The 23,977-nt window shown below is 35.4% G+C and overlaps 1 protein-coding gene across 4 annotated transcripts in view; it reads right to left on the bottom strand.

The window, feature by feature from the left end:
- The window catches only part of HIBADH (3-hydroxyisobutyrate dehydrogenase), a 116,120-nt gene that overhangs the window by 52,390 nt on the left and 39,753 nt on the right, over positions 1 to 23,977 (bottom strand). The window lies entirely within an intron of this gene.

A 23,977-nucleotide genomic window follows, 5' to 3' on the forward strand; every position in this document is an offset into this window, starting at 1 on the left:
AAAACGACCAAACACAATCATGTTACCACTTTTCCCAACTCCACAACCACGACTCTACCTCAAGCCACCATTCTCATGTGCCTGGCCTATCACACTGGCCTCCCAATTAGTCTCCTAGCTTTTCCCTTAACCCTGCCTCTAAAACGACTTCCACACTATAGCTACTGAGTGAGATCTTTTAGAAATCCAAATCGAATCATGCTGCCTCCCTGCTTAAAACGTTCAATGGCTTCCCACTGTCCTCAGTATAAAGAGGAACATGACTAGAAGCATCTTGATAGTCCAGCCTAGCCTCTCTCTTCAGCCTCATCTAACAGCACACTTCCCCTCAAATGTGCCATGTCTGTTCTTCCCGTGTGCCTACTTTATTTCCCTTCTTGAAGGTGACAAATCAATGGTTCCTTTTTCCAACAAGACTTTCCTGACTTCTATGAAAATCCCCCTATTTATAAACTCCTACAGCAAATGTATCCCCACTGCATCAAAGTAATAAAAATACTGTACAGCTTTTCATGATCGTAAGATTAGTATCTGTCTCCCCACAACTAGACTATAAGTTCAATTCAGGCAGAGCCTGTGTCTGTGCCAAGTGGTCACTTTCCAATGCCACTACAGTGTCTGACCCATACAAGAAACATAATAAATGTTGAGGAAACGAATGAAAACACACATTAAAAGAAGAGAGTGCGATACTTCTTCAACGTAATTTTTTTTTAATCTCCCTCAAAACCAAAAGCTACCATTGTGTTAAAGATAAAATCCACAAAAACATTCTCATTACTATTAGGAACATGACAAGGGCACCTGTTATCACTACTATTATTCAAATTGCTCTGGAAGGATTAATCAGTCTAATTAGTTAAAAAGAAGTAAGAGATCTAAAATTTAGAAAAGGAAAAATTATCGTTTTTAGAATCAGAAAACCCAAGAGAACCAATGAAAAACTACTAGAAACAATTTGAAAATTTAAAAACCAAGTAGAGTTCAAATTAATATATAGAAACCAATACTTCTCATATTTATAAACAAAAAAGTAATCTAGATCTCTACTCTCATTCCCTCCACCGCAATTCCAAATGAATCAAAGATTTAAATTTTAAAAAATGAAATCATACAATAACTAAGAGAAAAATGTGTGTGTGTGTGTGTGTGTGTGTGTGTATATATATATATATATATATTTTTTTTTTAACAATCTTGGAGAGGGCAGGGTAGGCCCTTTTAAACAGGACATAAAACTCAGATGCCATAAAAAGTAAAAACGACAAATTTAACTACGTAAAAATTCAAAACTGTATTTCAAAAAGTACTATAAACAAAATAAAGAAAGGATAAACTGGCAGAAAATATTTACAATAAATATATTTCCCCATACATATCCACACTCATTAAAATATAACCTCCCTAAGTGCAGGAATGTGTGTGTGGAGTGCGTATTTTTCTCTCTGATGCATCCCCAGGCCTAGACTAGCACTTGCGTAGTATATGGTAGTCAATAAATAGTATTTGTTGAATAAATGAATGAGCATTTAACACTTGTACATATCAATTAGAAAAGGTCAATGACTAGCAGTGCCCAGCACACTCTAAGTACTCAACAAATAGCTGCTGAATGAATGAATCCAATAAAAACATGCCCAAAGGACAGGAAGAAGCAATCACTGAAAAAAAGGAATACACATAAATGGCCAATAAACATTCTTAAAATGCTCAAATGAACTCAATTTGAAAAAAAAGGAAAAGAGAGAAAATCAAAACCACACTATGACATTTTTAAACTATCAGACTAGAAATGTAAAGATAGTGTTGGCAAGAGTTGTGAATAAATATTTTCCTATATTGTTGACAGAAGTATAAACTTTGGTGAAAAATTGGCAACATGAACCAAAATTTAAAATACACAATTTTTTAAATACACAATTTTTTTTTGACCCAGCAATTCCATTTCTTAGAATTTCTCTTACTGAGAAATTTGTACATACATGGAAAGCCTATATTCAAGAATATTCAGAGTAGCCTTTTGTAACAGAAGTTTGTCCACATAGAATACTTTGTAGCAATAGAAGTAGAAAAATAATTCTATCATACATTGAAAGATATATTAAATTACATTACATAAAAAAATAACTCACAAAAAAGAATCCCACTTTTGTTTTTCAAAACTGTGCATACGCATATTACATGCAATAAAATATTTTTATTAAGGTGCATACTTCAATTACAATACACAGAGGCTTTAAGAAGAAAAGGTAGATGGGTAGTCTTCATTTCATTAAAAAATTGAAGGAAAAATAAGCAAAGAACATAAGAAATGAAGGCAGAAATAAAAATACACAGAGGAAGATTTTAAAAAGAGTAGTAAGAAAACCTGAGGGCCCTCTGAGTCCATATTTATGATTCACGTCCTTACTTCCAAAAGAGACTCTGGGACAGTTTATACGATGATACAAACATATGGACTATAACCATTAAGAGGACGGAAAGCCAGTCTCTCATGTTCACCATTATTTTCCCAGTGCCTAGAAGACAGTAAGGACTAAATAAACTTGTGTTAAGCTAAAGCTACGAGTGAGAATGGAAACCATATGAAAAAAGGGAAGGCTGGGAAAAACAATTATTAGTGGGTGCCAAAATCTAGCTCTGAGTTTCCGTTATAATAGCCTCAGTAAAAAAGAAAACATGATGCTGCGGGTCAATAATCTTCCAGCAGGTACACTGGCCACATCACTGTGGAGGTACCGTGTTTCCCTGAAAATAAGACCTAGCCGGACCATCAGCTCTAATGTGTCTTTTGGAGCAAAAATTAACACGTATGAGACCCGGTCTTATTTTACTGTAAGACCGAGTCTTATATAAGACCGGGTCATAATATAATATATAATATAATATATAATATAATATGATATAATATAATATAACACAACACAACACAACACAATATAACATATTAGTATAATACCAGGTCTTATATTACTTTTTGCTCCAAAAGACGCTTTAGAGCTGATGGTCTGGCAAGGTCTTATTTTCGGGGAAACAAGGTATTGCCAGAATCACCCCAACCAGACTCCTTTGCATCCTCTACGCACAGGCTGTAACCACAAAGCCCTGAGTGCACTTCAGCCACCACCACGCCCACCTAGTATTCTGATGAGGGTTCACCACTTTCCCCCAACACCAGTAAGAAGAGGAGCTTGAGACTGTGGACACTCCTACTTTCCTTCCTGGTGTTGCTCCTAACTTTAAAGCTAGAAATACATTAACAGCTAGAACATAAAAGATAAAGGAGATACAAGAGGGAGTGTCAGATCCCAAAACGAGTCAATCTGCAATTACCTATATTAATGTAAGAAGTATAAATGCAAATAATTGAAAGGTGAGGATAATAAAAATTTGCAAGTCATGCCACAAATTCAGTTCAGGCTACAACTTTACGCCCGGTTGTGTCCACCTGATCTAGAGTGGGAATCACTCAAGAAAAAAATAACTTCTATCTTTGAATGCCAGTAATTTGGTTTGAATGTCCTACCTGTTTTTGGTAACAAGTTTATTGATCATTCAAACATTTATTTCAATACAGGAACTAAGTGGTGGCTGACATCTTTCAACTCCAGTGTAGATAAACCACAGATTCACGTAAGAGCTATTAGAAGTACACAATCATCTAAAAATACTCCTAGTCAAATTCATCAAAATTAAAGGAAGAAAGGGGTGGCCAAAGAGGGAAATGCCTCTTAGAATATTGGAAACATGCCCAAATAAGTCTTTTTAGCAATAAAACTAAAGATAGATGTGCTACATCAGACTTCAACACCGTGTCCCTTGAGACAGCTTCTGTAAGCACAAGAGACCTACCTAACTTCTTCGTTTTCATTCTTCTTTTATAAAGTAGGAACAATTCTTCACTGTGCAGACATCTCTCCCTGTATGCTGGGGAAAAGGGTTTGCCTATTTCTATCACTTACATTATTTCAGACAAAACTGATCATCATTTCTGGTTTTTATTCCTAAATCTTTTTTTAAAAAAAGAGAAAAAAAATTACAAGCATCAATTAAAAGTACACACTTGTTGATCTGCTGATGAGCTTCTCTGCTTAACAGTTTGAATGCTATGAGTCCATTTTCTTCAGGAAACTGAAAGAAACAGTAATCTTTCCAGATCAAACTTCCACCAAGCCATTTCAGTGCAACATTCATCATACCTAGCAAAACCACCAGAGGACAACTCCATCTGCTACAACAAACAGAGAAAGATAAAGGTCTCCAAACTCCTAACAGCACGTTCCAAAAACAGGGCCATAAACCTAACACCACTGAAAGAGAACTGCAATCTGCACTTTGCAGACCTGGACAGGAATTGCTTCAATGCTATCTTTCCCCCTCTTCCTCACCATAAAAACGACCCTCCCTTAGTTGTGATGTACAGATCTGCATCCCAAGACTCTTAGGAGATTAGGGACCTGCAAGCACCAACAAAGACAGGAAACAAGGACTTCTTTCCCACACAAGCTTTATCGCCATTTCATATCAATAATTACACACTGAGTGAACACTGAAAGGCAAAGCAAAAAGCTGCGCACTCAGAAGCATAACCAAGACACTGCGGGCACAACTCAAAGCAGACATAAGATAATACAGTCACCCCTCCAGACAAAGGTTAAATGCAGAAAACCTTAAGAGAATACGAGAATGATCCCATCCATCCATTTTAGATCATTACTAGTCTATCAAATCTGTGGTTTGGGGTCCAGAGAAAAAAATTTATTAAATGCCTTCCTTGGGTCCATTTTAAAGAGAGTTAAAAAGAAAGAACTTTATTTAAGGAATTTCAGTAGAAAATACAGAAAAAAAACCCCAAAAAACCCCAAACAGATGCAACTGATATATTTTCTATCCTAACCTTTCTTTTAAATCCTTTATATTTACTTTTTTATTTTTTTAAATTATGATTAAAATTAAGCACAAGAAAGTAAAGTAATGCAAATACAATTAAATAGCAATTTCAATAAAGATTAGGAACTTTTTAAGGAAAGGTTCCCCCCCCCCAAAAAAAAAAGGTTTGCATGAAAAATTGTAAGCAGATGTTTGTTGGTCCTCTCTTTGCAATTGTATATATTGTGGTATCATCATATAAAAAAACTCAAAAACATTTAAAATTCAGACATAAGTAAAAGGAAGGTATATCACCTTCATTTTTTTTGCCAATGGGGGAAAAAATGCAAAGAGTTCAAGTTACTTTGGGATGTGGAAGAAATAGAGAAAACCTCCATTCCTTAGAGGTTAAACTTTCTTTTTGGCAGGGAAGGGGAGAAGAGCCAGGTGAAGACACACCCCCACACAGGTGCACACCTACCGTCTGATCTCAATGGAAAGTAAGTAGGAAAGAGTAAATGGTTAGGGTGTTAAACCACAAACAGCTCATTTCCACAGTTCCTTTTCCCGAAACTCATTCCCCAGTTGTGACCCTCACATCCACATGACATATACTATGAATTAAAATAAAAGTCAACAACTCTTTATTTTGGAATTTATCTAGAGTTTATTTTGGTGTTCAACTGTACTGCAAACAGATTTAATAAGAGGTGTTAGCATGGACATTAAGATTACCATTCTGAAACTGCTTTTCTCCTATTTTTTAAACTTTGCATCCATGTGTAATTGATCACACACACAAATCCCCTAGTCCTCTCCCTTACACAACAAAACAGAATGGTTGTCCTTCTTTAGGTTCCTTATTTTTCCTCACCCTCCTTACAACAGTTTTCCCATATCACCTCTCCTTATGAAAACAGTCATATGTTCATATTAACATGCTTCCTGAAATCTCTCGGTTCACCCTTTTAAAGTCACAACCTCAATCTTCAAAAAACACATCACCTCTTAACACTGGTGTATAAAGATCAAGAATTGCTCCTGTTTTCCTGAAGAATCTCATCATCATAGGCCACTTTGGTTGGAAAAGATAACGTCACTGAAGTCAGGCAATGCTAAACTTAACCTTCATCCTGCCATAATCAAACGACCCACTAAAGGCCCCTTCCAGAACAACCAACAACAGGAAAAGAAAGAACAAAACCATACAAAAACAAGATCTGGGGAAACTCCAGTTTTTATCACTATCCAGTTGGACAACTTTCTGACCAGCAATAATCATTATTCCTTTGGAACTTTACCCCAGTGAGTGTCAGGGTCAGAATACCTTTTCTTAAAAATTTATTTTCCCCAGAAATTTCTTGCCAATATTCTCTGTACTGCCTTTTCTACCCTTTCCTTTCACAGCGATCCATCTAGTAAGTGTTTCTGGAAACAATTCGGTATAAAACAAGTTGGGAATCTTTGGAATAAGGAAAACAACAAAAGAAGCTTCACATAGGACTTCCAAAATAACCTGGGAATGAGTACAAGGCCCTTCTCTAGTGCTCCGAGCTGTGAGAACGAGAGTGTTGGTTTGGTTTTTTCCTGTGGAACACATAAGGGGAGGAAGGGCCTCCTCTTCACTCTAGTTTCTAACCTGATGCCAATCATGTTTGGAACTAGAAATCGGTGAGGATGAAGCCAGACAGATTAGAGTATTTACACCCTTGAAATTCTCACTTAGAATATGCACCACAGGAGGTGAGTGGGGTGCAGTTTGTTTTTAACATATGCACCAGCATTTCACACTTCAGCATACTTGATCTTTACAAAATTCAGAGAAAAACTGGCAATGCAAAATGTCACAAACATAAACATTTTCTTAGAGCCTTCAATGAACCTATGTTTTATAGTTAAGTTATGATGAGTATGGGTTTATTTGTTTTACCATATCTGAAACTGATATAGAAGTATCTTTCAAAGTTATCTTAGCTTAAACTATTAACACACACACACACACACACACACTACTCTTAGAGGTCTTCTGTTAAAAACTACTGGGACAGATTTCTTTTAGTAATATGACTAAAGAATTGCGTGTATCGAGAGAGGTTAAAAATAATAACAAGATACAAATCATCAATTCCCAATACATTATAATTCTTTCAGTAAAACACAAAATGATAGTTGGAATGTCAAATTAGACTAAATACTATATATACATACATGTGTATATATATGTATTTATTTATTATCATTGAGCAATAAGCTTTGATACACTGTTATTTGTAAGTCTTAATGTTGAATACTATAAACATACTTTAAAAAGTACACAAGCACACTGGTTATAAATAATTTACTTTGGAAACTAAAAATTTTAAAACACAAGTTAAAAGGGAAAACGTGTGAAACGGTGCTGCGTGCTCAGGCTCTTACTACATAGCTAAGCACGATACCGTTTGGCTCTTCTTAATACCCAACTTCTAAAAAACCTGCCAAGGAAGTTATTTTAGGTTTAAAACTTCTGGTTCCACATTTTCTTAGCCCTTTTATTCCTGTAGTTGAGTAGATTCAAGCATATAAAACCAAAAACAAAATTGCTTTAAATTACCTAAGTGGACTCTTAGTCGGCTAACAATTTTTTCTATATTTTGATTTGGGGCGGGGGTATCATTGAATGGTGGTATCAATGGAGCATGAAAAAGTATTTCCGTTGATTTTGTTTTTAAATAAAACAAATCAAACCTTTTCGTTATTCTACCAACCATAAGAAATTCCAAACTTGAAGGCACTAATCCTATCATAATATCGTAAAATCCTCTACCAAAAACGTCTTTGCTACATCAGGCGAATCCTTATAATAATTGCACGCTGTCATATCGTTCTTTCCTAAATGAGCCTCAACTTCCTCACTAAAAAAATAAGGATAATCTGCATTTCATGAGGCTGCTGTAAAGATTAAATGGTTTAAAATACACAAACCACCCAGCATGACAGCCTGACACACCAAAGCTAATACGTATTAGTTGCCTTCAAGAAAATTCTGTATTATGAAACTTTTTAAAGGTGATTAAAGTAAACATATTTTGAATCCACTTATTGATAAGGTTGTGTGCGTTTTTATGCTTTCCACTCCATTGATATAGTCAGATTTCTTCCAAGGAAGGGGGGAGGCATGGAGAAGCTGCAGACAAAAACTGAAACAGAAAAACAACGCAGATGTTGTTGCCTTTACTTTCATTCTCTTAAAGTATTTTTTTTAAATAAACTTGACTTTCTATCCTTCTTATCTCGTTTTCCAAGAAAGACAAATTTTTCTTAAGTCTTCCTATTCTTAAGAAGTCAAGTCTAAAACTAAGCAGATTATCCTATGCTAAACGTATACCTAAAAAGTGATACGATATCTTGGCTGCTGAACATTTTACAGTGTAAGGCCTCAGTCTTTAAAAATAAAACGACTCTGAAGATTACTGACAACTAAACATTCGCTCAGTTATGAATTATTTCACACGACTTGAAGGGTTCACTTGGTTAATTTTATATGCAAACACACTTTCTCATTCTTTACTCGGAATCTTACTGTTTTTGTATGCTGCAGAATCCACTAATGATTGCTAAACTCTTTGGATCCCAGTTCACGACTCAACACCACCTCTCCACTCCAGCACCCACCCACCCGGAAGAGATGCCCACATTGTTTGTGTGGAGTTGGAAACAATACACTTCCACTGCTGGTTAATTTACATCAGATACAGCCAGGCCTAGGGAACAGTGTGCAGTCTTCCCCGCCCCCTTCCTACTCCCAATCCCCCCCCCTTTTTTTAAATTTAAATTATTCTTTTTAATTTAAAAACTTCCGGATGTTTTACTACCTTGGCAGCTTTGCTTTTTCTCTGGATTGACTAAAAATGTAAGTTTCAACAGTTTTTGTCAGGTTAATGTTTTTTTCTTTTTTTACATATGTATCTGATAACCAGAATCCATAGCGTTAAAATTGTGTCGAGGATGTTGCATTTTACCACCCTAACTTAGGTTGGCACAATTTCATTGTTTTTTGTAACCTAAATATACGAAAAACAAAAATGTTACTTTACATACAGTTAAATTAGCTGTTCTCTAATTATTTTTATCAGCAACTACACATGCTTCTAAGGGATAAAAAAGGATTTAATGCTTGCTTTTGATCTTTTCATGATTATTTTTTTAGAGAACCATATGATATTATACATGCAGATACAGTAACTCATTGTTTCCTTGAGTAATATTTACAGGAAAGTACTAAAATTACTAATTTTTAAAATCTAATAGTAAAAATACTATGAAACCTAAATACCAGCTTTCATTGAAAGCCATATTAACTGTTTCCTAGTCAATAAAGTTATAGTTTTTTCTTGTTTGTTTTTTTAAAATTTTCAGGTATATGAAAAAATTTTAAGTATAATAACTACCTTTAATAAAATGTATAATTAAAGCCGTCTCAGAGACGGAAATCCTAACTTTCCAACAAGTTTCACTGAATTAAGTATTTTATTTAAAACCAAGTAAGCTAAGCATGTTCTATCAGCATAGTTTAAAAATAAGGTATGCAAAGACTGCCCAACATATGTAATTGATATAAATCATTAAGAATCACATTTAAAATTTAATTAAAAAAGAAAACTTCCACCTATAGGACTGCAGAAGTATGAGTACATGGTTTTAACTTTTAACATTTACTTTCTGCACTTTCTCTTCCCTTCTCATCCTAGTTCTCCCTACACCCCCAACACATACATAAAATAGATCATTGAAGCCAGTGGTATTTTAGTACACAGCCCCTCCTCCTCCACTTAGACAGTCTTGCCTTTTATATCTATGTGGAGGTTCCCATGGCAACACTCACTTACATCAATACTATTTCCAACTGAAATGAGAGAAGCCAAAATCTAAATGCTTCATTACTAAATTACATACACCCAAACGAGTTGGGATTTTTTTTCTATTATTTTTTAATGCAAAAATATATTTCTGGAATTTCAGCAAAAAAAGTCATTAACTATTATAGAAATAACTAAAAAAATAGAATCATTGTAGGCAATTATATACATATTATATTATTGCATTAGATTTGCATATGCTTATTCTTACGACATAAAACTGATATGCTGAGCCAGGAGGCTTAGTCAATTATAATTATGAACAGTAAGTATAATTTTTACTAATCCAGTATATACTGTATCAAATTCTGGTGGTTGTTGTTTTTTTTTTTTTTTAATGTTGGCTACATAGCTCACAAAAACCCTGGAGAGAAATTCTAACAAAACAAGCCAAGAAGCAACTCATGGACAGCGGGAGGCAATTCCAGAACACAGGCATAATCTATAAAGAGAAACCTATACAACTTTTTGATGTTAAATAAGTAGAAATATCAGCATACAACAAAACTAAGAAGCAAACTGTTGTATCAAGTTTAAAACTAAAATATTCAGTCAAATGTCACGATTACCTTTGTCTAGACTACTTTCAAACGTGAAATTTTCATAATTTTTAAAACAAAGTTTTCTCCTTGTAATACTGAAGATTGTATATATTTAGTTTTAGCACAATGCACATTCCAATCAAGTTATTCAAAATATAGGGAAGGGGCGAGGGAGTGAGTGTGAGTGTGAGTGTGTGTGTGTGTGTGTGTGTGTGTTTAAAAGCAGGATCATCAAGGTGGGAGGTCAAACATTTACTTTGAAAACATACACATTTCTTAAACAGGTTGTGCACACTAAGAAGCCTCAGAGAAGAGGCAAGAGAATAAAAAATGAGTAACATTTCATAAAGCTTTTTGATCAATGATCAAAGCTAAGCATTAAACATCTTTCTGCATGGTGCATACATTTTTTTAAAAGGATGAAAATCAATAGAATGTACACTAAACCTTATTTATTCTGACAACATATTGTAGCATGTGAGTAGTTGTATTAAGTAATTTAATTGTTTCTGTACAGTTTGTTATTTTATATATGGGTTCATAAAAATAAAACGTTAATACATATTTTAATAAAAAAATCTTACTTTTATAAAATTTATGATGAGCTTTTTTTTTGCTTTTATGTTATCATTTTCTTAAAATGAGTTGATTCAAAAGACTGAAGAGACTCCCTCTAAACCAGTACAGGAAACTGCAAGAATTTATTTTCCCAAAAACAGCTTTTAAGACATGAATATGAACTGCCTAATGAATCAAAGTTAGGCTTATGAAAAGGACCAACTTGCACCTTTCAGAGGTCTTTCCCTTTTTAAAAAAATTCCCACACATTGAAGCCTGCTGACACTTTTTTTTTTATAAGGACTGCAGCGGGTGTTACTGTGTGTGTTGGGGTGGGGGGTGCTGCACTGAGGGAATTTTTGCAACATTTGTAAGGGTTTTCATAGGCAGGATCCTCTCTGGAATGTTTAGACAAGTAAAACGAAACAAAATTACCAACTGTTAAATGTTCATTTACAAAAAAAAAAAAAAAAAAAAAGCATTCCTCTCAAATGTTTCAAAATTTTAATTTACTTTCATTTCAATATTAACCACGTAAAAGCAAATACAAGTATTTGTAGAATTCAGTAATCTTTTCAGTTCTCTGAAAGACATTTAATCTGGAGACATTGAATCAACCTTGCTATTAGATGTATGTTTAAGTGAACTTTAAAAGCTAAATCTAGAAAAAGTATTATGACCTCTCTTGAACAAAAAAGAATATTTTAAAATCCTCCCTATATCACAAGCAGGTTTGGATGCAATGCCACCTGGTGGCACAAAAAAACTCTTAACTAGGCTTAGGTTTTTAGAAATTCAGCTATTCTATGAAACGCCAACAATCCCTTTTGACTAGTCTACCCTCATCCCAAATAAGTTATTCATCCCAAAGTTTAACAACAAATGATCATTTTTATTTTAAAACTTTACAAATTTTAAGCAATTTACTGCCTGTGGCAATTCCTCAGTGTCTAATATCAAAAAAGCAAAACGATTTTTCTTCCAAAATCTAAATTGTACCAACGCTTTAATTTTTAAAAGGTGAAATGTTTAAGAATGGGGGGGAAGGGTGCGTCGGGATGGAGTAACCGAGCTGCTTTGTAAAATTACACTGTATAATTAATTCCATGGTAAGAATGTTTTTATGGTGTGTTTTGGTGACCTTTTATTACCATCAAGTTCACAATGCTGGTGGGCTGCCTTTTAATCCCTCCGCAGACAAAGGCCCTAAATAAACACAGATCCCTTCCTGGGAAAAAGTCCACTCTGGTTAAATGGTAAGGAAATGAGTAAATCATTAGTAATCTTTAAAGCCAAAGCTATAAACTCAAGTTACCTTAAGTTGAAATGAAAGTGTCTTGCAAGAGTTTCAAAGTTCTGTCACAGATAGAAATCTCCAGCTCTTGACTCCAGACTAGGCGCCAGCTGATAAACAAACAATTTAAGTCAAGAGCTGGAGAATTCCCAGCTTTTTCATTTAATGGCTTTGGCCAAGAGTATTTATTGCCTCCAGTTTTATTCTCACTTAGCTCTAAGAGGAAATTTAAACTCATCATTATCTTAAAGCCCCATATGGGCAGCCGTCAGCTCACCTGACAGAGCTCCTCTTACTCTGTACCAGTTTGAGTCTCTACTAGAAGTGATGTAATAATGTAAACTAATTAACTATAGTTTTAGGTTGACTTTTTAACAGGCTAAATAAATTTTGTTCAATATAGTTTATATTCCCACTTGGGGTAGTAACAATTCCAAAAAGTTTAACTTTACAGTTTTACTCCAAACTACCAGCCAAAATGGAAAAGGACACTGTACTCTCTCTTATTCCCCCACATGGTCCTGCCCTGCCTCCCTTCCCTCCTTGTCCACTAGCCCTTGAATATTATATAAAGTACCTTTTCTGTATGAAATGTAGACTATTCCTATTAACTTCAAAATCTCCGGTGTTGCCTGGTCTATTACCTAACAGAGCAGTGTGCAAGATTTAAGATGTAAATGCCTGATCATGAAAAGCTGTTGATTTTATGCGAGTACTAATAAGAATATAAAAGTACAGCCCAATTAAAGACCATGAGATACCATCAAGTATTTCCAAATGCTGTTTTTAAAAGTTTGCTATTAAAGATTACAGATCTCAAAGCCAGAATTATGCTGATGCTCTTATACCTTTCTCAAAATTATCATTGACTTTTAGAAAAAAAAAAATTGATTCTGCTCAGGATTTCAAGTCAAAATAATTCTTTTAACTATCTGAATGTTTGCAGATATTTGACAATTACAATAAATCAGCTACCCTTCTTCCTCTAGCTGCTTATCTAATAAAAATAAAAAAATACTGCCAGAAAATTTTTACAGCCTAAGGTAAAGAGTTAGTAAAATATTGCATTAATGAAAAGAAAAATTCTTTCCCTCCCACTTCTTAAATTTCAGAACGTTTTACAAACCTATCTTGGCTGGAAAAGCCAATTATTTCAGTGTCTGCCAAGACTATTTTTCTACTCTTTTAATATATGTACACAGTACATTAAAAATGTTGGCCACTTGAGAACAAGTATTACCCTCACACATAAGAATTAGGGGAAATGAAATGTAATTAATGATAAAATTATTTGTATGCCACATATTGTTTCATTAAAAAAAAAAAAAACCTCCCTGAGAACAATGCTGCCTTAGAAACTGCAATGGAGAAACATCAATGACCAGAACTAATAGTCAAATACTCCATTAAAAAAAAAAGTCAGGTACAAATCTTAAAATTCTTAATACTCTTCTGAAAGAGTCCACGCCTCTCCTATCACTGGAGGTAGCAGTTTGAGCTCAGAACAAAATAACAACAAACACTCTCTACTTTCAGGTCAAGTTACAATCCCTTCAAGACAGAAGAGAGATGTAAATGTAAAAAGTCTGTGGCCAACCTTCACTGGCCATGATGGGAGGATGAGAGGATGACTATTATGAAATGTGCATGTAAATTTAAAACTTTCACAACGAAAACACCCAAAGTGATGCACAAACAAAATAGAATCGTGTGGCAAATATATACGGAGAAGGATTTAAACTCAATATATTTGCCATCTGCTAACATTATCAAACAGTTTTTAAGAAAATCAGACATCTGGAAAACTGTAAATAAGTCTGATAATGATTGGATCATGGTGACAAGGCCCTGATCAAATTCTTAATTCCATTTCCTCCTCCCACCTCACCCCCTATGCTATCCAGGGATCACAAGCAGAACAAAATAAAGACGTAAAACACAAAATGTATACTGGAACTAATTTCATACTGCGTAGGAATCAACAAATGTTAACGAAAAATAAATTATATATAATAGCTTCAGATTTATTTACTAAATCTACTTCACCTTTATACAGAAACACCACTAGGCAGTCATGAACTATGTGACCAGACCCAAATGTGTCTGGTCTGACTTACATCCTGAATGGCAATTAAAGGACATTAAAAATACCCTGGGATTACTTCAGACAGGACCCCTGCTTTATCCGTGCACTTTCCAACATAACCGTGTGAAGAGAACACACAGTGTCTGTCCCTCCACCACAGGACAGAGCCTGGCAAGAGCAACCCTGGTAATGGTTACTTGAATGGAAATTGCAGTGCAATTAAAATCTGGCCTGCAGATTTGGAGATGAGGGAATTAATTGCAAACTGCGAGAGAGTCAATTCTTAGAAATAAAGCAGGTTGTTAGCAGTAGTACTACTAACAATACATGACAGCAATAATACAAACAGGGCGTGATCACCTTGCCTTCTCTCACCCATTCTTCTACTATTTTCTTAGGGGACAAATTATTAAAGCTGCCTCAACCATGTTATCTTGGGCAGTGAGTCAGCAGTCTTCCCTAAACGTGTTAAGAACTCATTAACACATTATATAGGGACTCTTGTCCATGACACTGTCGTAAGGGAGCTTTAGGCATGCCAAAGAATGTAAAAGAGGTTTTTACAGGCACCTCTTCTCCGGGACTAATTTCAAAGAAATCCTTGGAATTTATTTACCAAACATTTCTGAACTACTTGTGCAAACCAGAGAAAATCCCAGGCAAAAGGTATCCTCTAGAGACAAAAAGGATACTTAACGGATATGGGGTGATAAGTACAGACATGCCTCCTTTTATTGTGCTTTGCTTTATTCCGCTCCACAAATGTTGCCTTTTTTACAAACTGAAGGCAAGCCCCTCCACCAGCAAAAAGATTATGACTCGCTTTATTGTGATGGTCTGGGACCCGCAATATCTCCGAGGTCTGCTGTTAAATTATGGGTACATAGAAACGGCTAACGTAATTAACCCATTTCTGGTATAACCCATTTCTTGGTGTTGATGAATCTTATGTTATTTCTAAGGAAATGGATTTGCCCATCAAAGTTAGATAACATTTTAATTATTTGAGTTACTAAAGCTTTAACTACCACCAAATCAGACCAAGGAGAAACTTATTTTATTTAATATTTTTCATGGTAGATTAATTCAAGTCTCTCACACACAAGTCAATGCCACAAAGTACTTATAAATTTTATAATCAATAATAGAAGTTGATAACTTAAAAAGAACTCGAAAAATCATCATAGTAGTACAATTCTTTAAAGAGCCCATGAAAATGAATTATATTAATCATGTTAAATGAAAATATTTAAAAACATTAAAAAAATAAAATCTACTGAGGTGAGACTAAAATGTAAGAATAAACACCGCATACAACACTACTGTGTAATCAAACGGCTTGTAAGAGCATCAAAGACCCACTGTGATAGCCCTTCCCCCTCCACACATTATAAACCACAGCAAACTCAGTTATATGAAATTTGGTAAAAGAATTTGCTTTTGGACAGAAATAGCAATGTTTCAGCCCAAAGCCAAGTAAAAGTGCCAAGTTATAAACCTCTAAGAAAATGTTTTAATGGAAATGCCAACAGACCCTTAACTATAATGGTGTTAGGTGCCAAAATACAAATAATTTTTGTTTTTGTGGTCCCTTTACCATAAATTAGATACAGATCTAGTGGAAAAACAGTAGGTATCCAGTTCAGTGAGTAGTAAAGGCCAAGACTGCACACTTGATTTTAAAAACAATAATGGGAGTCTATATAAGACTTTCATTGAAAAATTTAGGAAGTAAATCTAGTGCTCGAAGAGAAACTCCTTAATAGGTTTTGTGCTCACTAGTCCATATTCTAAGAATACCTCAAACGAATTACTAAAACTTAACCCAGCCAAGTAGAGTGTAAAATTTGGTTTCCTGGTAGGGAACCGTTACACAAACACATACACACAAGTTCAATTATTTAATTTTGACATTAAACCCTAACTGGAGTAATAGTTTAGCAAATCAATGAGGCTTACCAGCACAGAAAGCCCTGGGCTAACTACAAGTGCCACTTCAGAGTCACTTCAACTCAAGGTCTCGATGCAAATCTACAGACATATTAGGCAATCAGTGAGTTTATTCTTCAATTATTCAAGCACAGTTAAGTGCTGTAATTATGCCCTGGGAGCAGACTGAACAGTATTTGGTCATTAGTCTCAAACAATAGTTTTTAATTTGCTTTATGTCTAGCATTCATTATACAAGAGCTGATCAAACTGAAACTTGCTCTGTGGTAACATCTGTGGTAACAGACCCATTTCACACTAAAAAAAACCAAAAAAGACATGTACCAAAAATGGTGCGACTAACAAAATTTGACATTAAAGCATGAAAGAAGGATTACAATTTTCATAAAGATGTGATTTACACAAGACAGATACAGATACGGCACCATAGTGATGGGCTGGCCAACTTACCTACAGCCCAGTTAGCTTTACTTTGATAACCACGAACTATTAAAGGCATGATACGATATTAGACACACGGGGGGGGGGGGGAGAGCAATTTATAGGTGATTCAGTTTAACAAACTCTGAGCGAAACTACCTGCTAAGTCCTGGTGATACAAAGATAAATGTTCCACAAACATAGCAAGCTTGTTCAATGCGTCAGAGCCCATACGGAGCAGCTCCCTGCACCGAAACCCTTCCCTAGCCCTACGCGTTCAGATCTCTCCTTAAATGTTTTTAGAGAAGGCATCCTGTTCACTCAATGTAGTCTTTGTCTCCTTCATGGTTTATTCTGCCTTTTTCCTTCATAGAACTGATCATTGAAATTACTTTTGTTTATTTGTTTATTCTATTTCTACTAAATCATAACCTCCATGAGGCAAGGCTTTGAATATCCTTAAAGCCCTCACTCTAGTGCCTAGACCATATCTAGCACACAGGAAGTGCTCAGTAAATGTTTGTTGCATGAAATGAAGAATGAAGCATGCCGCTTGCAAACAAGGTGCTGTCAAGCATAACAGAGATTAGGTAAGATGTATAATCAGAAAACAGTAAATAATCTTGTAAAATTACATAAATACAATAATTTTCGGTACAAGACATTTCCTTGAAGAAAAATCTAAGACCTCCATTTTTAGAGTTACTTCTCTCTAAAAGTTCTATGCTAACCCTAATATCCAAGTGAATGTTTAATTTAGTAACAGAAGGACAACAAAAAAATGAAACTAAATGTGGTAAAAGAATTATATGAACTAACCAATTGCCATTCTTCCTTTCTTAAAGAATTATTTACTAAAGGACTGTCAAATCTAATTCCAAATTCTACTGGTTCCCCCTTGGATATCCCTGGGAAGCAGCTATTAGGTTTCTAGTTGATCTTTAACATAAATTTTTGATTTCCACAACTAAAAATCCTTCTGTTGCCCTGGAATCAGGTGTATAAATCAAATTTGGTGCTAGTCCCTCCCTTTCAATACCCATAAAGGTGACTACCAGATAAAAGTCAAAATAAGTATTAATAGACCTCAGGTAGGATAGTGTTTCTCTATAATGCCTGCCTACCGTGTTTCCCCGAAAATAAGACCTAGCTGGGACCATAAGCTCTAATGCACCTTTTGGAGCAAAAATTAATTTAAGACCCAGTATTATATTACATTATATTATATATGACCCAGTCTATTATATTATATTATATTATATTATATTATATTATATTATATTATATTATATTATATTAATTATATTATATTATATTAATTACATAAGACTGGGTCTTATGTTAATTTTTGCTCCAAAAGACTCATTAGAGCTGATGGTGCGGCTAGGTCTGACTTCGGGGAAACACGGTAGCATGTTGCTGTGATCAAACTGTTTAGGAAGGGTTCCCTTTCTCTGGTTGTTAAGTACTGGAACACTGCTGAACTGCATTATTTTGAGTTTTATAACTGTTCGCAAATCATTTTATTAGTATGTTTTCCTAAATTCTAAACTTCTAATGTAAGGACTTCCTCTTTCAGTTGTTCTAAGTAATAATTATTATTCTCCTTCTTTAATCCTAACCTCACTACTTTGATCATAACTACATTGAAGACAACCACACTTCCCAGAGCATCCACTATTACAATATAATATTCAGAACACAGTAAATACTTGCTATCTGACTGATGTTAGGAGGTATAGGCAGTTACTGAGTTTAACTTCAGAGAGAGGTCAATAGTCTGGAGATAAATAACCTGGTGAGCAGCTTGCGAGAAACAACTGCAGGAAGACTCAAAATATTTAATATTAACCTTGAATTTAAAAAATACAAGATTCTTAATTCAATCAACCATATTTTTAAAATGCCCACCAGAAGATGTACACTGGACATAGAAAGTTGACATGGTATCTGCCCTCTTCAGAGTCTAGTAGTGGAAGAAACAGGCACGAACATAAGCATAACACAATGGTCCTTGCAATAGCAGATACCACACTATGGGAACACAGAAGGACATGGAAAACAGCCTCATTCTTGCTACTATGTAAACAGTCCTCTCATCCATCTGTTTTCAGGTACATATACCCTGTTCACCTCCAAGTCCTCGTACCTCAGAACAGGGCCTGTCCCATCAAACCCAGACATGTTAGAGAGATGTCAAGAAAGCACTTTACTTTCTCTTTTCCTGGAGGTTTATTTGAATAACCAGCCAGGTCGATCCAAAACACTCTGGTTAGTCTAGCCCAACCCATCGGCAGACCAAGACTCCTGATAGCCAATTAATACACATTCTGGGATGGGGAGCACGACAGGACTGATGGGATCTCTCCAGGGTCTTCAGATTCCAGCATAACCGCTTCTCAGCCATTTCTTCTCAAGTGACTCCGAAACAGAAATGTTAGACCTCTTCCAGGTTAGAAGCCAGCCTCAGGGTTAGAAAAGAAGGCAACTGCTCCCCTCACCCTCCAACAGCTTTTACTATATGGCAGTGCCTGTCAGCTGGCAAAATGGAAGACAGAGAACCAGCCACTGGGGTAGATAAAATTGTTAGAATAGGGTTAACAGCAGGCAACTGCTATGAAAACTAGAGAAGGCCACCCCAGAATGGGGTTGAAGGGAGGGTCTGGCAAAGGTGGAAGAACCTTACATTGAGTTGGGAGAGTAGGATTCTACTTCTAGATCTGCTATCAAGCTGGTAAGGTCTGGGCAACTCACTTAACCTCTTTGGAACTCAATTTGCCATCTATAAAATAACAGAGTCAAATTAAATTATTGCTAAGGTCCCTTCTAATAATACAACCCAATTCTAAGAAAACAAAAGACACTTAAAAGCTAGACATATTATTTAACCCCAGCAGACCATGAGAATACCATAATGACATTTATTAGATTTTTACCATCTTACTTTTCCAGATCTTATTAAATCTGGGAATCTCATATCAGCTAACCAGGGTAGCTAGTTAGGTAACATGTGGCCAAACATTCTTTGTGATCAGAAATATAGAGACCTAAGTCAGGGATCTGTTTACAGCAGACATAACTCTTTTCTGAACTGGCTTAACAATAAAACATTTCAGCAACTTAGCTTTGGCATTCAAGTCGCCCTTTCCGCTAACTGCATTACAATTGTCCCTCAAAAAGGGTTTATAACACTTATACTGAATAAGCACAGATAATATACTAATTGATACGATAAGTAACAAACACATCTACATAATTATGGAAACATCAACTATGTTGGCTCCATCAGTCATCTATTGCTACATAACACCCACGATGTAGTGGCTTCATCTGCTCACAACTCGGTGGGTGAGCCATTAAGACTATCCTACTAGCTGGGCAGCTCACTGCAGGTCAGGCCTGAGGTCTCTAAAGCTGCTGCTGTCATCTGGGAACTTGAGTCGGGCTGGATGGTTAAGATGGCCTCACCTGCATCCTTGGTGCCTAGGACCTGTCTGCGGCAGGCTAGTCCAAGCTTCTCTATGCAGCAGTGGAAGAGTTCCCAGCAGCAAGAGAAGGCAAGACTCAATGTTCAAAGTGCTTCTGAAGTCTATCCTTGTGTAATGTTTGCTAACATACCACTGGCCAAAGCCAGTCAGATGGCTAAGACCAGAGTCAACGTAAGGAGTGGATACACACACAGTGTGGAGTCAGAGATGTAAGTCGTTAAGGACCACTGACTGGGAGCTATTTTTAGCCACATAATGAGAATGATTTTATAATTTAAAGGGAAGCCTTCCATTTAGCAACCCTTATTTTCCTCTTAGAATAAATTAGAACCTTATAGAAGATAGCATTTCCTAACGCAGTAGAATGTGAAATAAGTGTAGTTTTAGTCTTGAGCAAATGATTGGTTTCTTCAGTCCAGCCTTTCTAGGCTTCAACTAGGAACTAGTCTTCCTCTATTCTTCAACTGTGCCACCGACCAACAGTGTGACCTTGAGATAATTATTCAGTATCTCTGGGCGTTACTTACATCTTTGACTTGGGAATATCACCACCTGTCCTGCCTATTGCACATGGTTGCTTTTCCAGTTGAATTGCCCAAGTTTTTCAACATTTATGTTCCAGGCATTGTACTGGGAAAACAGAGACTAAAAAAATTCACTTCCACGATGCATAAGAATTTGAGTAATATTTTAAAACCTGAAAATAATCCCGGGCCGGATGGTGGCTCAGGCGGTTAGAGCTCTGTGCTCCTAACTCCGAAGGCTGCTGGTTCGATTCCCACATAAGCCAGTGGGCTCTCAACCACAAGGTTGCCAGTTCAATTTCTCGAGTCCCGCAAGGGATGGTGGGCTCCGCCCCCTGCAACTAAGATTGAACATGGCACCTTGAGCTGAGCTGCTGCTGAGCTCCCAGATGGCTCAGTTGGTTGGAGTGTGGGCTCTCAATCATAAGGTTGCCAGTTCGACTCCGGCAAGGAATGGTGGGCTGTGCCCCCTGCAACTAGCAACGGCAACTGGACCTGGAGCTGAGCTGTGCCCTCCACAACTAAGACTGAAAGGACAACAACTTGACTTGGAAAAAAAAAAAAAAAGTCCTGGAAGTACACACTGTTCCCCAATAAAGTCCTGTTCCCCTTCCCCAATAAAATCTTAAAAAAAAAAAAGAAAATAATCCCAATGTATGTAAAACATGATATGCTTTTATAGAAGGACACCACAGAGAAATTAAAATTAATGAACTACATGTAACAACCATGCAGTGGTAATACATTTTATTCACTGCATGGGCATCAGCCAAGGAGGCTGGCAGAGCCTGGCATCCAATCCACATTCGATTTGCCAAACCACAAACCTTGATGCAGGGTTCACCTGTTCCGAGAAAGGAGTACTTTTTTCTGTTTACACAGATCCCTTCTGCTCACCTGAGGGGCAGTTTCAGTACAGAGGAAGTACCTCCTGCATGTTCTCAGAAAGGCACTGAATAGGCCAGTGGCTTGACCAACACCAAATATGAAACTCAGGAACGTAATGTGAGTGAAAAAGCAAGTCACAGAATACGCCATTTCTATAATGTTCCAAATCATGAAAAATAAAACTACTGGTTAGAGATTTAAAAAATTATATATGGGGTTAAACTATAAAGAAAAGCACGAGAATATGTCAGCAAATTCAGGTTACTGGCTCCCTCTAATCAAGGAGAAAAGGAAATAGGATCAGGAGAAGCACATAAGAACTTCAAAGGTAGTATTAAGACTCTAGCTCTTAAATGGAGACGGGGGCACACATGGCCTCAATGTATACTTATACTTCATACCTTTGTATGTTTTTTAAATATTTTGTATATATATTCAATATTTAATAAAAACATGGGGGGGGGAAAAAGACTTGCTCCTGTACTCAAAACACTTAAACTCTACAAAAGGAAGAGAACGAATGCCTAAAATATAATGTAATGTGGATTTTGATAAAGGCATGTACAGTTTGACAGCTTCAAAAGGAAGCACCAGATCGGCTGAGGCATGCCAAAGTACTTATAAGGTAGTACCTATACTATAAAGTGATAACTGTACAACTATACAACAGTTATTCACAGGATAGTAATTTCAGGTTTCAGGCTGCTAATTATAACAATTTAAGCAATATTTGCTTTTGATTTTTAAAAAAGTCATATAGAACTCAAAATTATATTATTTGTAATAAGGATGATGTATAGAAGAGCTACTATAGGGTGGGTCTAATAAATATCAAAATGAAACCTAGGGAAAAACCTTCAATCAATAGATAAAATGATATAGTAACGACGGGCTGGTAAAATGATACAGTAATGACTCTTTTCATTTTACTCCCCACAATAATATTTACCAGGAAGTAGAGTAAAAGGCTAGACTAAAGAAACCAATCACGTGCTCAAAACTCTATATAATTTACCTATACCATCTATATTGGGTTAAAAAACAACTCTTTAAAATGCTAACCACAGAATAAGAAGTTCCCATTTAGTATTTTTACAAATACTATTACATTTGTATGTAATACCTCTATATAAATACATGTAAATGCATTTTTTAAAAGTCTAAGAAAAGAAACATGAGGGGTGGAAATAAAGGGATAAAATGGGGGGAACATTTTAAGGCTTTATTCAAATCACCTCAAATACTCCATGTTTCAAGACTGATGAATATAAAACCTCTCTAAAATTGTGGGACTGTCATGGGTGTCTAAGCCATGCTTTATTTACGTAGGTCCCTTTTCCTTAATTTTATTTAGTTAAAATGTAATGATTTTTAAACCAGCCTGTTTAACTTACAGAAAATTTCCTTTATTGTAAGTGAGAAAGTGGAGCTATTGTTAACCATATTAAAAATATAAAAATAATAACTATGAGAAGACAAATAGAAGCTTGTTATATACTTGTATTACAAATTACATTAATGATCATGTGTCAAATAATAAATTATCACAAGCCACCTCTACATAAAGCTTTCAATCTATAATACAGTTCAGATTCAGGTGTATCCACTATTATAAACTAGCATTTTTGTACCCTAAAACTACAAACTAGGGTTTAACAATAGTTTAATAGGCACAAAAGAGTAATTTCAAAGTTTTATCACAAAGAAGACTATTTTAAAAGTTGAAATAACATTTAAAAATCAAACTGGTAGTTTTTATTATCAAATGATAATTTCAGGCTACACTCTTGAAGGAAAAGAAGATCAACCAATAGCAAGATCATATGCACCCCATCAATTTTCAAATTCAATTACAGAACCAAAGAAGAAAAAACTGTTCAGTTTAATTCCATTCTATAAAAAAACCACACCAATACCAAGCTTAAAACTGCTCATTAGTATTTTGTCATCAAAGTTTCAATACCTCATCAGTCTTTACACCTAAATCATACTTAACCAATTCAATAATTAGAGGGACTAAGAATTATTTACACCTCCACTCACATTCAAAATGCTATGGGATATAAGATACCTTTACAACAAGATCACTAGGCTCTTTATGAAAAAATAAAAACTGACTTAAATTAATGTATTTTGTTATTTCTTAATTCCAAAGTCTACAATCAAATTTAATATAACTGGAATTAAAATGTTATTCCACTGTCTACTACTATACTGTTATAATTACATATGTATGTATGTGTATATGTATGCATGCATGTGTGTGTATACACGTATCATATTTGATTACACAATAATTTTGGAAAATTTCAAAATTATGGATAATCAAAATACCCATAATCCCACCATTCCAAAATGCCTAGATATCTACTATTAATATTTGATATAATAATAAGCTTTTAAAATTTTATAAGTGGGTTTGCTTTTGCTCTGATTGAGATGATCGTATGATTTTTAAAT

Source organism: Rhinolophus sinicus, linkage group LG09 (genome assembly GCF_036562045.2).
Source record: "Rhinolophus sinicus isolate RSC01 linkage group LG09, ASM3656204v1, whole genome shotgun sequence".
Classification (NCBI taxonomy): Eukaryota; Metazoa; Chordata; class Mammalia; order Chiroptera; family Rhinolophidae; genus Rhinolophus; species Rhinolophus sinicus.